We start from the raw sequence: 14,717 nt of genomic DNA, 5'->3' as shown, positions 1-14,717 counted from the left end.
TGAGAATGTTCATCTGTTCCCATGTGGGTCTCTGCTGTGAGCTTGCTGAGAGCCATATAATTACAGGAAAGGGAGCCTGGGATCTGCATTCCCCAAGTAACAGTAAGAATTGATTGCAGGTCTCTCACAGCTTGGGAAAATACTCTTACCACAAGGTAATTTTGTACAGGAGATGAGGTGGCAAAGTAGATCTGTCATCATTACGTAATTTTTCTTTATTTTAAGGCAGAAGAAACATTTGTCAGGAAATTATTTAAACTTTAGAGGCCCTGAAATCTAACCACCTTTCTATGGAATGACCCAGTTTCCTCTGTGGGAAGAGATGGATTGTCAGATGCATTGTTGTCATTGCTTCATGTTGGGTAACATCCTTGGTGCATTTACACAGCTCTCATGGCTGTTTGTTTTGGATTCTGTTCGGGGTGCCTGTGATTTAGTTACACTAGGAAGCAAAGGCATCTGAATTGGATTATCCTGTAGAAAATGGATTCCTGTAGCATTAAGAGGCACCCTATTTAGGCCTTTCCTCTCCTTTTTTGAGTCCTTTCTAGAATGTTTTTCAGTGCTTCTATTACTTTTTTTTTAAATGAGAGTCATTGACAGTCTTTTCCAGTCTGACCTAAGTGTGAGCACAGACACTCTCTGAAAAGACAATGACACCACTCAGATGTGGAGATAATATTATTATTGCATTTTTCTTTGGTCATTTGCTGTCTATCAAACATTTAAATTAGCTGAGCTGGTTGCAGCAGCAGAATTGCAGGCACTTTTTACATTTTAACAATCTCAAGACCTGGTTTGGGTCCCCCACATCTGTATTACAGACTGTGTTCTTCACTATTTGCTATGAGCACTTATATTTGCATTTTAATTACGTGCATCTTTAGCTTAAGCATAAGTATACTGGAACCATGACTACTCTTTGTCAGAGGCTATCTGTTTTTCTATATTTGACTCATCTAATTCTTTTGTAGTTAAAGTGATTTTACATTTTCTCCTTGGTAAAAACCAGTAAAACAGTATGTAGGGAAGAACTAACCCTTTACAATGGCACACCCACCCACTAGTGACCCTACATATTAAGAAGTATTTTGACATGTGTCAATTCAGAAAATTTTAATCTGTAGTATGTACTGCTCTGGTCTTGTGGTGTTCTAGCACACCAAAACACAGACAAATGAAATCAGTAGCAGATCTGTGTGCTATTAGTATTATTGCTTTTAGTAAGGAAGGATATAAACTCATAAATATCAACACAGTTTAAGGTGCCTTAAAGGTAGTGCAAATTACTGGATTTAGTTTGGCATATCAAGTATTCCAGTGTTTGCACCAAATCAATATCTATATGATAAGTCTATTATTTGCAACACTGTTATAAGTGTTGCAAATACGTATATTATTTATAGAATTTTAAATTACTAGCTGCCCTCTGGGTGTTCCCCAATATTTCAAGAATTATTGAAAATTATTATCAGGGATGCTTTTGAAATACAGTGTCTGATTGCCAGATTGTTAGAATAAGTTACTTAAGAGAAGGCATGCAGAAGGAGATGACTGGTATGGAATAACGTCCTCCTGAGGAATGACTGAGTGGACTTTGATTCTCCAGTTTGAAGAAGATTCAGTGGAGAAAATAAAATAACTCTATTATCTGAAAAATCCAGAGTGCCATACACTTATTCAATGTCTCTTTTATGTAAGAATGGCGAACACAAGTACAAGGATGATGGTTCAAAGCAAGTGAAAGAAGATGTAATTCACTGCCAAAAGGTAGGATGGAGCACCTATGCAGGGCATCTGACCCCAAGGGTCAGTGAGAATGGTTTCCCCAAAGGAGGTCCTCTAGAATGAAGGAGAAGCAATACGGATAATTTTTGAGCATGTCTGGGAATTCACAAGTTATTAGGAGAAACCTGGGCTCATAAGAAACAATAGACTGGAGGTGGTGCAGATGATGAGTTTCAGGGATACCAGCAAACCACCTACAGACTGTGCATGTCTCCCCCAGCCAGGCCCTGAGATGATCTCAGCTGGTCAGAGCACGGTGCTGGTAACACCAAGGTGTGGATTCAATCCCTGTATGGGCCATTCACTTAAGAGTTGGACTTGATGATCCTCGAGGGTCCCTTTCAACTCAGAATATTCTATGATCTATAAATTACTCTTACAGGTGATGGCAGTCACAGATTCATGATTGCTGCCAGCAGATACAAAGAACCTTTAAGCAGAATGTCTTTTTTTGTGTGGTTGTTTTGACACATATCCATTCCCTTTTCTTCTCAGGTAATAATGTCTGACAATGTCTCTCTCAGAAAACCCCAGATGTCTGTAAATCAGTCCTATACCTCTGGACACTATTTATTATGCTTCTGGAATACAGATAATAAGACGTCATTCCTTCCATCCATTTAGAATAGTGGAGACATGTTGTACTAGCAGATTAATCTTCACGCTTTCTGTAAATTGTTATTCCTGGAATTCTATAAATTCTCCTATTTGCAAATGTTGGTCAATCACAAACATCTTCAGGATTTCTCACAATTCTGGCTTTGTCAAACTATATGATACATAAATGTCAGCCTGTCTTGGGAGCTGAAAGGTTAGATAAGCATGCTAAGCCCAACCCGACAAATTTGTTCATTTGGTTATCTAATTAATTCTTTGCCCTTTCTGGATGGCAGAGTGATTATTTTCTCTATCCTGTGCTTCTGTCAAGACTCAGGGTACACACCACACCTGTTCCTGTAGCACTAAATAGCTTTGATCCTGTGACAGTTACCCAGTAGCTTTTCCAGAGGAGGCTCATGAAGAGATAATTTTCCCAGTACAAGTAGTCAGAGAAGCAAGGTTTCCATACTAGGTCCTCAAACCACTGACAGATAAGCTGCTGTATCTGTAACTATCTGACACTTTGGGGACAGATGGACGTTTTTGTCTAAACGAGTATGGCTGTTCTCATGTTTCATACCCAACTCCCTTTCCCTGGGCCTTCAGGCAGATACATATTTCTTCCTGGTATCATCACCTTTCAGACCTTTTATCACTCCATCTTAACTGTGTTACTGTGTTGGTCTTATTACAGCACACTGAAAAGGGAAGAGGGGCAACTACCTTCTTGTTGTCCCACATCAACTCAAAAAGCTTCTAAAAATGTAATTTTTTGTGGATTTAGCCTCCATGTAGGACCCTTCCATTACATCTGATGCAAAGATGATTTAAGATCATTTATCTGCATTAGCAATTCTGTAAGTTTGGACTGTATCCTTCACTGTTCATGCAGCTCTCTGAAAGCCACAAAGATACTCTGTCATACACATCATTTGTGTTCATTCATGGGATAAAGCCTGTTCCCTGTGATTTAAATTATGTGTTTGCAAAGTTGTAGGGGACTGGTTTTGGAGAAAAGGAGGAAAGGAGACACCATTCCCAAGGTGCATAGCTGTCACTGCCATGGTAACCCCACAGTTTCATTTGGTGGTGTCCTGTTTCATTGAAAGCTTTTTGGTGTTCAGTCTCCTGTTCCACGGACAAAGCAAGAATTCCTACATAGTTCTTCTCACGTTAGACAGCATGACTTTTAGGCTCAAATGATCAGTGTTGCCAGAAAAACTGCATATACATAGAGAGACGTACCTTCAAACACATTTTTGATCTCAACAAATGCTCCTGCATTTAATAGAAACAAATGAGTTGAGATTTGAAAACGTGTACTTTGATCTTTTGAGCCTGTCTTTAAACAATACTCTTTTCTAATGAAAGCACAAAGATAATTTATGCAAAGAGAACAGAAAGATAGCCTAAACTTGTCAAGTGTTTGATATTTCATGCTGATTTTCTGCATCACTGAACATGAGTTTGACACTTCACCAGGGCCAAATAGAATTAATGAAAATCTTTGAGGGATTCCTTTCTAAAAATATATTTGCAAGCCTTTTTTTCACAGCTGTCACTTACCCCCAGCCTAGAAAAGTTTCTGCTGTAATACTGGAACATGGGCACTGAAGATAACTTTCAGCTAGCTACTGAACACTGCAAAATAGTCAATGATATATACTGTATATTTTAGGGGAAAGGGGATGTATATCCTAAATTTATATTTTTTTCTTCCCCCATCATAAACCAGTGGCATGACCATATCTGCAGGTTATTTCAGCAGTTGCAAAGTTGGCAGCAATCCATATTCTGTGCAAGTTACTGACAAGAACTATTTATTACCCTGTGGACTGTGGGGCTATTTCACCTTAAGCGACAGATCTTCTTCTTCCTTATGCTCTTTTGGAGGCAACCAAACTGAAAACAATTAATTACCAGGCCATTATTTGTACCTTGCCATTGTGAAGGCAGCAAAACTTTTTTTTTTTTTTTTTAATCCAAGCCATTCTGATAGCAAAAACAGAAGTGGAGGCAGAAGCAATTGAAATAATATATATTGTTTGCTCCCATTTACAGCTGATCTCATGCCTGTACTGTCTCCTTGCACAAGAGCAAATCATACGGCAAATTTGGGATGTTATCTAGCAGCAGAAAAAACCCGTGTTGAGATAAAAATGGCTTGACTTCCCTGCCAGAAATTTTCAGCTAATTAAATGATGAGGATTGTACATTCTGCCTGTTGCCAAATAGACAACACAAGTAGTCAGTTCCAAGTGGCCAAGACCAGAGGGTACTTACCCAAGGTTTCCATAGGAGCACGGAGGTGTAACATCTAGACCAGTGGCTGTAGTGTGTGAGCTCTTACTAAAGCTGCCTTGCTTTTGGAGATCTGGAAGTTGTCTAGTAGAATGCTAATATTTGAAAAGTGTTTCAGGGAATGGTTGCCCAGTAAATTTAGTGCCAATACTAAGAAAAAGTAGAAGTTAATAAGGATTAGAATTTGAGAACACAGTGATAATTAACCATATTGAGAAAAACAGCATTTGTAAAGGGAAGTGCTATTCCACAAACTTAGTGGAGAATCAAAGGTATGTGGATAGTTGGGAGAGCCAGCTGGTAGTGTCTCAATATCCATAAGCCATGTGAGAAGGTTTATCACCTTTCTTAAAGAAGCTAAGTCTGTGTCTGTGATGTTATATAAGCTAGTTTTGAGAAGTGATCCTGGACAAGGACAGGCTGATAATCCTGCTGCAGGAGTATAAGTGTCCCTGGGGATGGTGTCTGAGTGTCCAAAGTGGCTTGATCTGAAGCAAATCCCAGGAGCAGCTTGGAGAGAAGCTCAGTCCAGCAGCTCTATTTGTGTATATATCGCATTGGGGCCCAGCACAGCGCTCCTGTACTGCCCTCAAAGGCCATGGATCCTCTTTGCCCCTGATGAACCTCACAGCCCTACTCAGTGATGTCCCCTCTACCCTTGCTGTCCTCCTGCGCAGAGCCTGCTAGCAGGTTGTGAAACAGCCCTCGTTGTGTACTGAGGAGGGATTACCAGGGCATCAGAGACCTTGCCTGGTGCTAAGGACTCCTCTGCTTTTTGTAAAATACATTCTATATCTAGGACATCAACACTGTGCTTTGCTTGAGCTGTTTCAAAGCAGGCAGTAAATGCAGTGTGGAGAAGTGAACTTCTGTCACAGCGAGGTTGCTTCTCCCTTTTGCCTTCTGACTGCCCATGGCAGCCTCACCTTTCACCTGCAATCTTGCCAGCAGCCAGGGGCAGAGCTGGGTCACTGGGCTCATATCAGGGCTCTGCTCTTTCCATGGCCGCTCACCACTGCCTGAACAGTCATCCAGTCCGGAGCTGCTCTCTGAGGCATCTCTGTGGAGCCAAGCTGCAGCCGGGTGCTGCAAGGACAGCTTCTTTCCTTGCTATGAAAATATCCGGGAGGATGGGTATGGGAAAGAGAGATGTTTGCGAAATGTGCTGTACTTCTCTAGTTTTCAAACAAGCAGAAACTCCATACTGTCCTTTTCTTCCACATTTAACAGGCAAGACCCTGCACCAATTCTTTTTAGCTACCTTCCCTGTCTTTCCAAATAAATAATTTTGAAGGAACTCCTGGTTACTTTTGTAACAGCAGTTCAGCAAGCTCAGGATTTTGGGGGACAATATAACGTGCCGGATCAGTTAACCTGAGAGTGACATGATTGCTGCAGCTCCACACCCTCAGGTCCAACCAGCGCCAAGACTGCAGGTGTGTTCCCAGCTAGACATTTACACAGAACATGTGTGTACACCCTGTGGGGGAATTGCACAGCTGTGCTCTGGTTAGAAGTTCACACACTCCCTGAAAGAAAAGTATTATCTTCTTGACTCAGAGTCAGGAAAAAAAACATCATAAAAAAAGTAGGAAGTGGGACCCCAAAACCTGAACATTGCTTGGCAGATAAGAGGCTGTCTGAGCAAGGAGGCATACATTAAAACAGGATTATCTGTGTGGTACAAAAGTTGCATGCTGATTTGTCAAGTTTTTCTTTCTCCAGAAGGAACTCAGTAGCAATCCTTTCCACAGGTGGCAATCAATCCCACAGACATCTTTTCTCCAGGTGTCTGACATGTGACTCTGGGAACATTCTTGGAGATGTCATGACACTCAACTAGGAATCCAATCAGGGCAAGCTGTCCTGTAAAGCTGCAAAGTATTTATCAAAGCCTTGAAATTTAATGCTAGAAAGAGTGACTACTTTTGACCTTGATTATATATCAATGATGAAAGAATAACGCAAATTTTCACGTAACTGGATCGCTGCTCAAAAAAATAGCTTTGGAAATTATATGAGTGAGTGTATGTATGCATATATAAATATGTATCTATGTATGTGTGTGTATATATAGACACTCAGATCTGTATGTATGCATAAACTGCCTTCCCAGGCACATCTACAGGCTGGGTGAGGAATGAATCAACAGCAGCCCTGAGGAGAAGGACTTGGGGTTGTTGGTTGACAAGAAACCCAACATTCCCTGGCAGTGTGTGCTGGAACCCAGAGACCCCCTGTGTGCTGGGCTGATCCCCCAGCATGGGCAGCAGGGGAGGGGAGGGGGGAATTCTGCCCCGTTCAGGTGACACCCCACCTGTAGAGCTGCCCCAGCCCTGGGGCCCAGCACAGGAAGGATGCGGAGATACTGCAGCCAGTCCAGAAGAGGCATGGAGATTCTCCAAGGGCTGGAGCCCCTCTGCTCTGGAGCCAGGCTGGGAGAGCTGGGGGTGTTCACTTCAGGAAAAGAAGGCTCCAGAGAGACCTCAGAGCCCCTTCCAGTGCCTAAAGAGGCTCCAGAAGAGCTGGAGAGGTACTTTTTTACAAGGGCCTGGAGTGATAGGGCAAGGGGGAATGGCTTCACACTGAAAGAGAGTAGGTTTAGATCAGATATTAGGAAGAAGTTCTTCCCTGTGAGGGTGGGGAGGCCCTGGCACAGGTTGCCCAGAGAAGCTGTGGCTGTCCCATCCCTGGAAGTGTTTGAGGCCAGGTTGGATGGGGCTTGGAGCAACCTGGTCTAGTAGAAGGTGTCTCTGATGTTACAGCCCATCCCAAGAGATGAGAGTAACCCAGGTTCTTGTTAATAGATCGCTTGGGGTGCATTTGCTTGAAACGACACTGAACGATTAATGTGGTTTTTAAGAGGAGATCACAGATTTCTCTGATGTTTGCTGATATCCACAAAGAATGAAACCCCACATTTTCAGTGAGGCCATGTTGGGCAAAGTTATCCGGATTATGCTGGAAACATCACAGGAGGTGAGTGTCTGCCTGAGCAGTTTAGAAGATTCAGGATAGTTTTGCAAACAGAATATAGACAATGGCTGACTGACTATATGATGTTGCTGGCTATGCTGCCCTGGGAATGTTGGTTTGCACATTACTTTCATGAACAACAGTTGAAAGTGGATCTCATTTTAGGTTTAAATGTCCTCTAAATTATGTTCCAAAGTGGCTTGAACGATTGAAGAAGTTTAACTTGAACTAAGATCTTCTTGCAAAGAAGACACAAGAATTAAAATAATAATCAAAGATTAAGCGGGATTAGGAAGGAAGGTGTAATAAATTCTTATTCTTTGGGCAGAACATTTGAGATAATATCTATTGTATTCCTAAAGCAACAGTTATAAGGGATAATTACATTATTTTTCAGAGAAATAATGATTTTCTCATCTAAGGAAATATTAGATGAAATTTCCTGTTGAGAACAAAGGAGGATGTCTGATTAGACCACTTTAAAAGTGGCTGAAACACTTTGAAAATACCTGAAGCAAGATTTTTAATTGTATAAATAAGTTTAAGTAAGCAAGGAAAAATGTAAACCCTAGAAGAATTCAGGGTAATGATTAAAATGCAACACTGAACTTCTCATTATTTACATGGCATAAACTCTACAATTTTTATTATGTAGGCATTACTCATCTATAGATTAATTACGGACAAAGCAGTGATTACAAAATAGAAGTGATAGAATGTCACATTTTGTGCAATTCTCTCACTTTACAGCACGGGAGGCATTTACTCTTCACTTTCTGCCTTCTTGCCCATTTCCCGGCTCTTTGCTCGGAGCTTGTTGACCTGTGACTCTGCAATGTCAGCCCGCTCCTCGGCTTCCTCCAGCTCGTGCTGGATCTTGCGGAACTTGGACAGGTTGACGTTGGACAGCTCCTCCTGGGGATAGGAAGAAACATAAAATAGGTTTTAAAACAATTCTACTGTAACACTGCCCTGTACATGCTGCGGCATTTTCACTTTGAATAATTAAAAAAAAGATTAACCCCTAAGATTATGAATTAGTATGTAATTATCTCTAATATTTCCAGGGGGAATCCAAGCTAAACATTTAAATGGTCAGTAAGACATACCAAAAATCCAGCTCTGGATATGAAGTGCTAGTGCACTATTGAATAATTATAGATAATTACAGTTATTGCCATTAAATCATCTTTCAGTTATTTACTGCCTTAAAATTATATATTACATTTTTTTTTTTTCTGCTAGGTGAAAATATTAAATAAAGCAAGTAAAAGGAAGCAGAGACCTACTACCACGATGCTAAGCTGCATTCAAACAGAGCTACACAGGGTAAAACATCGACACAGAATTCCACTTCCACCTTGATAAAGACTGTCTGAACACAGTGATACTCACAGCCTCCTCAGCTTGTCTCTTGTAAGCTTTCACTTTAGTTTGCAGTTTGTCCACCAGATCCTGCAGCCTGAGAACATTTTTCCTGTCTTCCTCAGACTAAAGAGAACGACAAGATAGAGAAGCATCTCTTTTACCCTTCTCTGCATGAAATAGAGAGTAACATTTCTAATTGACATTGCTGACCAGTCAGACAGAAGTGATAAGCTGGATCTTCCTAACATGACCAGAAACAAAGTCATCTTCTGGTGCTTTCATTATTCTCCTTTTTCTACGTGTGACTCAGGACAGAGAGAAATCCCTCAGGGCCTTATTTTGGGTTCTGGGAATAAGAATGTATCAACACAAAGAAGCTTCCTGCCTACCTGTTAGGTCAGTTCCTTCACCCTCCGCTCGTACTTGCGCACACCCTTCACGGCTTCAGCGCTGCGCTTCTGCTCAGCATCAACCTCCCCTTCCAGCTCCCGCACCTGCAAGGACAAGCCCATCCCTGCAGCTTCCCTGGCAATGTCTCTCCAAGGACAGCCTCACTCACCCACAACCCCAGCCCTACACATGTATCTGCTCCTCCCCCCCCTCCAGTGCCAGCTGCTCGGCCTCTTCCAGACGGTGCTGCAGGTCCTTCACCGTCTGGTCCAGGTTCTTCTTCATCCTCTCCAGGTGGGCACTGGTGTCCTGCTCCTTCTTCAGCTCTTCTGCCATCATGGCCGCCTGATCAGAGCAAAGGGGCAAAGCCATTTTGGGGCTGCAGATATTTGGGGGACAGGACATTCACCATCAGCAATGCCAGGAATGTCCAACTCACATCTGTGATGGCCTTCTTGGCCTTCTCCTCAGCATTGCGGGCTTCCTGGATGGTATCCTCCATTTCACCCTGGATCTGGGCAATGTCTGTTTCCAGCTTCTTCTTGGTGTTGATCAAGCTCGTGTTCTGTTGAGCAGCGTCAGAAGTTTGTTTTTGTAAGTTCATTATTTGAAATCAAGAACATTACAGGATTTTCAATAATTTAAGACATAATTATGTGAAAAATCAATACCAGAGATTTTTCTAGTAAAATTTCTTATCACTGCGGAAAAAACATTTTGTTTTGGTTTTTTTTCCCCCAACAATTAATTTTATTAATATGAGAAAGTGCTCAGAAATATAATGTGTACCACCTCTCATCCACAGAAAGCAACAAAAATAGAGTTAGGGAAGTCAATGAAATGACTTCCTCTTCAGCATTAGGGAAGAGTAATCCACTCTCAACAACTGAAAAGAGGAAAAATTTTGAATGTAGGTGGGATGAATCCCTTCCAGAATCGTTTCATCACTTGAAACTGCACACTTTCCACAGATTTCAGCACCTGACTGCTCAATGGCTCTTATGACACATAGCTCGTGTCAAACTCTGCTTGATAAATGCTAAATCAGAGCCAGGAGTTCATCCCCACTTTCTTGCTAGTAAAAAAGTACATGAGGATTCCTCAGTGCTGTATTTCAGCTGACAAGGAATGAATGTTGCTGTGGTCTCAGAGTTCCATTCCCTGACTGCTCAGAGAACCTGGCATGTCCGTGTGAATAAAGTGTCTGAGGACAAAAGTAAGGCAGAAGCATGGGTGTCATTGTATGCAACATGGGAAAACAACCAGTGCCCACATTTTTTCAGCAAAGATCTCTTTTAGTACCATGATGAATACTTCAGAAAAAAGGACTGCCTTCCTCCTAGTTGAGCCTCCAATGGTGACTGGAATAAAGCATAAAAGTGTTCTCCCAGTTACTGAGAGTGCCATTTCTCACCAAATGACCTCACCTGGGTATGGAGGAGCTGCACACGCTCACTGGCGTCCATTAATTCCTGCTCAGCCACTTTTCTCGACCGCTCTGTCTGCTCCAGGGCTGCCCGCAACTCCTCAACTTCAGCCTGCAGCAGGTTTGCCCTGCGCTCCACCATGGCCACCTGCTCCTTCAGGTCCTCCTGTGTCCTGAGAGCATCATCCAGATGGATCTGAGTGTCCTGTAGAGCCATTGAAAGAAATCATAAGCATATTTAGAGCTGTTGTGGACTGAAAGTATCAACTAAGATATTTCTCTGTTGGCAATTTCTGTTCAACAGACCTTGAGGACTCCCTGGCTGTTTCTCAGGTTCTTCTGTGCCTCTGCAGCCTGGCGGTTGGCATGGCTCAGCTGGATTTCTATTTCATTCAGGTCTCCCTCCATCTTCTTCTTCAGCCTCAGGGCTTCATTGCTTCCTGCTCCTGATCTCAGCATCCAGCGTGCTCTGCATGGACTCCACAATTCTGAGGTGGTTTCTCTTCATCTGGTCAATCTCCTCATCTTTCTCTGCTATCTTCCTGTCAATCTCAGACTTCACTTGGTTGAGCTCAAGCTGCAGGCGCAGGATCTTCCCCTCCTCATGTTCCAGGGAGGCCTGGACAAGAAAAAATAAGAATACTTTTCATATGACAAATGTTGAACCTGAAGCTCTGAGTAAAAAAGAGTGCTATGTTTAGATAATATCTCTACTTTTCAAAGACCTCTTCTCCTCTTTTGTCTGGGAATGAGGTAAACAAGATAGCGATCCTAGACACTTAAGAGAGCAATAAACAATGCTGTGTACCTCAGCCTCTTCCAGAGCTGCCTGGATTTCAGATTTCTCCTGCTCAATCTGCTTCTTGACTTTCTCCAGCTCATGAATTGCCTTTCCTTGCTCAGCAATCTGCTCCGTGAGGTCGGAAATCTCCTCTGTGGAAACAAGGATCATTGGCATGGTCAGGCACAGAGCAGAATGGCAAGGGCCCTGTCCCACCAAGGTGACAGGCATCTTTGCAGACCTGCAGGCACAGACCCATGAACAATGGTGGTAATGGCTGATAGTGAGAAAGCCCAGTGAGGAGCAGAGGGCCAGGGACTTACGCTGCAGGTTCTTGTTCTCCCGCTTCATTGTTTCCAGGTGGTCCAAGGACTCCTCATAGGCATTCTTCATCTTGAACAGCTCCGTGCTCAGAGAGCGCGACTCCTTCTGCGAGGCCTCCAGCTCAGCCTGCGTTTCCTCATACTTCTGCTTCCATTCTGCCAGGATCTGAAGAGAAACGGGGTGTGAGTAGGGGGGCGCGTTTGATGTCCCCCACTCCAATCACCAGGTCCTCCACTTCATTCTGCAGCCTCTGCTTTGTCTTTTCCAGGGAGGCACATTTGGCATTGACAGCCTCAACATGTTCCTCTGCATCCTGCAGGCGCTGTGCCAGCTTCTTCCTGGGAGGAGAGAAGCACAGTGCCACGTTAGGGCTTGGAAGGGCATGAGTTTTGTACTGTCATGAGTTGGTTATTTTGGAGGTTTTGATCCAAATGCTTTCCACAGTGGTGTTTATTGTCCATGACTGCATGCAGACAGCAAGATCTATCACTTCTGTGTCTTACCACTTACAGAGTATTAGGCCTGTCTTAGCATTTCTAGCCCTAAAGCCTATGTTTTCTCTTCCAATCTACACTCTGTCTTTCCCTTCCTCTTTCCCCTTTATTTACAAAGACAGTATATCCTTGCCTTCATCCCATTCTTGTGTTAACCCACTCTCAGAGATTCCAATTTCCCTTGACCAGTTTCTCCCATCATTTGCCATCCTGCTTCCCACGTACTTGGCCTCCTCGAGCTCCTCCGTGCGCTGAATCGCGTCCGTCTCGTATTTGGTTCTCCACTGGGCCACTTCGCTGTTGGCCTTGGACAGGGCGCGCTGCAGCTCCCCCTTGGCCTCCTGCTCCTCCTCATATTGTTCCCGGAGCAAGTCACAGTCGTGGCGAGCGGACTGCAGGGCGTGGGCCAGGGCGTTCTTGGCCTTGAGAACAATAGCAATGTGACCATGAATGGAAATATCCTTGGAAATGTCCTGACTGAAGTGCTGATGGGCACTGATTTTGCTCTGAGTAATGGCAAACTACTGAATGAAAATGGAAGGTCTGGGAATCTGCAAAACAATTAATATATAGACTGCAGGGAAGGGGCAACAAAACTGGTATGGGAAGGCTTGCACTGTATTACCTATGTGTTTTTTTCCTCCCTTTCATCTTGTTGATTCTGTGATTTCATATGTATCTGAAGCTCCTCCTAAACAGAAGGAATCCAATGCAATGGACAACTCAGAATTTGTAGAGCCTTCTTACCTTTATCTCTTCCTCTAAGTGCCTTTTGAGTTCCTCAATCTGTTGGGTAAAAGCCTGTTTGCCTCTTGACAGCTGAGAAATTAGAGCATCTTTCTCATCTACCTGGCGTGAATATTCACCTGGGAGAATTCAGATGAGTAAAGAAACCTTGTTATGACTTAGGTAGAAGTGTTAATCTTGATAATAAATGCCCACATAAATATATTTTGCGTTAAACAAAATTTTACTTCTTTCATGGATTCTAATCACTGATACCTACCCACATTTATCTCCGAGGCTAGAAATGACCTGTCATGTAAAATCCAAATAGCCTTACTCTGTGTTTGCATTAAGCCTTGAGTTTACAGAATGAGAACTACAGTGCCATCCAGAGGGATTATAGCCCATGGGAATCTCAGGAGGTTTAACAAGGCCAAGCAATCCAGGCGTGGCCTTATGAGTGCTGAGTAGGGGGAATGATCACTCTCTGCTAACCCATTGGCAGTGCTTCTCCTAATGCAATTCATGATTCTCTCAGGGTCCTGTTTGCCGTCTTCATCTCAAAAACACATTTTTGGCTCAGGTTCAACTTAGTTCATGTTCAATCCTCCAAGACCCCAGGCGATTTTTTACCTTTTTTTAAAGGACCCAGATAATATACAGTGTTCTCTTAAAAACACAAATGTCTTACCAGATTCTGTTTGTAGCCGAGCTCTCTGAGTACTAAGGTCGTTAATAATGCGCTGCTGTTCCTCCTCCTTTGTCTTAATCTCACTGAGCTGATCTTCTAGGGAGCGACACATCTTCTCCAGATTTGCCTGTTCGCATGAAGAACAGAAGGAAAAATGATTGGTGGCTCAACACATAATTTGTGAGAATATGAAATCTTATGAAGGAAAAAAGAATGATTCAGAAGCCAAAATTTCTCAGTTAACTGATATATATTACTAGGAAGTTTGTGCCCCCAGTTCCAGCATTTGTATATTCCCTGCCCATTGCAGGAGGGATGAAACGAGGTGATCGCTAAAGTTCCTTCAAACTCAAACCATTCCATGATTCTATAATTTATTAATGTACACTAATATATTTTCAATAGATAACAAGAATGATGGGACACTGTAAAATGAAGAAATAATTTTAAATTCTGTTTGTCTCTTAGAGATTGTATCACTGAAGTATTAAAGGAAGGAAAAGAAAAATAGGAATAAAAAGGAAAGGTCAATTTCTATTCTAGGAGTAATTTCTATTTTAGAAAAAATTAAAAAGCAATAGGGTGAGTGCCTCTCATTTTGTAATATTCTGAACGAAGCAGTAAGTTCCCCAGAGTTCCTTAGGTTAGGTGTTACAGCTCAAATTTTTTAGCTCTCATGCAAAGGATACAAAAATTACTAAAATAATACTGAACTTTTTAAACAAACATACATGTTGCAAAGTGCAATCATTTATTCTAAAATATGACTAACTAAAATTTCTGTGTTAAAATATAACTACTTGGTTATGTTTGAATTAATGAGCAGAAATATTTGTGTACCTTGGCTTTGGA

At 42.4% G+C, this 14,717-nt stretch overlaps 1 pseudogene across 1 annotated transcript; it reads right to left on the bottom strand.

The window, feature by feature from the left end:
- Positions 1-8,274: 8,274 nt before the first annotated feature.
- Positions 8,275-14,714, bottom strand: LOC103621748 (annotated as a pseudogene). The gene is made up of 13 exons (XR_552373.2): positions 14,706-14,714; positions 13,866-13,992; positions 13,196-13,314; positions 12,674-12,870; positions 11,954-12,292; positions 11,658-11,782; positions 11,156-11,468; positions 10,851-11,054; positions 9,863-9,988; positions 9,614-9,768; positions 9,423-9,543; positions 9,061-9,156; positions 8,275-8,580 (listed from the first exon to the last, which is right to left on the bottom strand). The product of XR_552373.2 is annotated as a myosin-1B-like (transcript).
- Between the last annotated feature and the right edge of the window lie 3 nt (positions 14,715-14,717).

The sequence above is a fragment of the Corvus brachyrhynchos genome, unplaced genomic scaffold, assembly GCF_000691975.1.
Source record: "Corvus brachyrhynchos isolate BGI_N302 unplaced genomic scaffold, ASM69197v1 scaffold148, whole genome shotgun sequence".
Lineage (NCBI taxonomy): Eukaryota > Metazoa > Chordata > Aves > Passeriformes > Corvidae > Corvus > Corvus brachyrhynchos.
This window is presented reverse-complemented; position numbering and strand designations above follow the sequence as displayed.